The following is a 2,620-nucleotide window of genomic DNA, read 5'->3' as shown; positions in this document are numbered from 1 at the left end:
GTATATGAATTAATACATCTTCAAAGACTTCCATAATTATTATACTCTCATCCAAATCTCTTAAAATCTTTCAAAGCACATTTATGAGGTAACAAAAACTTTATTTTTGACTTAGTATTTATAGCTTTTACTCATTATTTGATATATAAGTTGTTTATATTATCTAAAAATAGTGTTTTTATTTATTTTTTACTTGTTTTAGTATTAATACACACACATATATATATGTATATTAGATATGTGTGTATGTGTATTGTGACACCCGGCATTTTCAGGTTAACTCCGTTAACTAAACACAGTTAAATCTTGTTAACTGTGTCTGTAAACTCAGTTAGTTCGGTTAACTACGTTAATGAACCCTCATGCATGTAGTGTCATGTATGCATGCATTAAGTCAGTGGTGTCGTTGGTGACCTAAGTGAGAGTAACTAGTTATTGATAACTAGAATAATAAACTTGTCACACATGTTATAATATATGATAGGTTATAATAAAATTGTCACACATGATATGTTACATGTATTATATGTGATAGGTGTAATTGTGTTACATGCTACATGATTAGTTGTTGTATACTTATATGTTGTAAGAGAAGTGAATAATTAAAATAACATAACATATGATATATTACATGACAAGTAACAAAAAGACTAGTACACAACATATGATTACTAGAAAATGTTTATAACATAATGTAATATGTCACATGTAATAAAAAATGACATAACCTAAGGTTTAATAGAATTGATTATGTGTAACATTTGTTACTTTTCAAACTCGAAAATCCTACCCATTTTAAATTTTTGAATTTTATTTATGAATATATGTACAAATATAAATATATTTAAAGTATTGTCTTATGTATTTATATTCGTTAAACCGACACGTTTTGACGTTTCGAAGCCATCGTAATTTTCGTTTATTATTTATATAATGTTCTCGAAAATTCAAGTAACTAATCAATCGTTTTCTATTAAATTCATTTAATTTATATAACTCCGGGATTTAATGTTGTACTTAAATGAGACCCGAACTATCCGGGCATAATACGAAAAATATATAAGTTCATAAACTTTTATTTCCAATTCCTAATACAACTTAAAGTTCAAGGTTTAATAAGTAAATATATTTTAATTTATATATAAATATAACATGAAAGTACAGGGACCTATTATGTAAATAGTGTTTAATATAATAATAATATCAATAATAATGAAAAGTAGCAGCAACCCCTCGTCCCCTGTACACGATTTTCCGGCCGTTTTTTCCGGCGCCACCTCCGGCTACCGGAAAACGGTTCCGGCAAGTGTTAAAATCACGTGTATTCACCGTTTGATCCGGTAAAACATTCCAAACGTCATCTCCATTAATTTTAAGCAATAATACGTAATTTATTTCGCCATTAACAATCTAATAAACACCCATTAATCTCCAAACCGTTCGGATAATAATCAAATCCTAATAACTTGAATTAAACACGAAATGATAAAATTGAAATCATAAGTATGACTCTAATATACATCTACATCTGCTACAAACTTAATATTACTCAAACATACTCTCTATAACCTATAATTTGTTTGTTTTATTCCGATTCTGGCCAACCATGGTTCTCCTGTCAATTCGTAACGATACAAGGTAATTTTTATATCAATTGTTATAGTTTTTACCCGATTAGCAAAACCCCAAACATATATTGAACAAACAAAGATCAGATTTGGAGAATTAGATTTCTAGGGTTTGTTAGGATGATGATGAACATGGAAAATATGATTTTAAATTATTATTTCCATCGTTTAACAAAAAATCTGATTTGGTCCAGTGGTTGTTTATGTTTGTTGTGGTCATGGAGACCCGGGTTCTCTGCAACATCTTTTTGTATTTTTCAAAACCATGTTTTTTAGACATAATAAATTAAATAAAATTGTTATAAATCAAATAAAAATCATTTTTAATTAAATAAAATTGTTTTAGTTTATGTTATAACCTTTTCATCCGAAAACCAAACTTTTCCAACCCGAAGCGTTTGTTAAAACTCGTGTAATAAATATATAAATATATATGCAATCTCGTCGTAAAACTTTATAAATTTCCAAACGACAACGTTTATACTAAACTAAAATATACCGGTAAAGTCCCGTAAACATTGTTGTATTCAAATATAATATTAATCTCATAAGTAGTATTATATTAATAAATATTATTTCGTTAAGCTATAGATCACACTAATATAATTATTTTCAAGCTAAAATTTCGTTAAAGATCCAAGTTCATAATCGTTATAAATTTTCAAACTCGTCAAGTCTTGGTTAAACCCATGAAACATATTATATATATATATATATATATATATATATATATATATATATATATATATATATATATATATATATATATATATATATATTTTCGTTCGTAAACTTTAAAACTTCGTTAACATATTTGTTGTTTAAAATAAAATATACCACATCAAGATCCAATAAATATTATAATATTCAAACATGATATTAATCTCGTACTGTAAACTAATATTAAATTAATAATTAAGTAATAAATTCATTAAAATTCGTTAATGTATAAAATCATATTATAATATCCAACTCCATAATAAAATACACAT

This window comes from Bidens hawaiensis, unplaced genomic scaffold (genome assembly GCF_021521415.1).
Source record: "Bidens hawaiensis isolate Kalapana, Puna unplaced genomic scaffold, B.hawaiensis_p1.1 tig00039071_1, whole genome shotgun sequence".
In the NCBI taxonomy this organism is placed as follows: Eukaryota; Viridiplantae; Streptophyta; class Magnoliopsida; order Asterales; family Asteraceae; genus Bidens; species Bidens hawaiensis.
Note: the sequence above shows the minus strand (reverse complement) of the source record.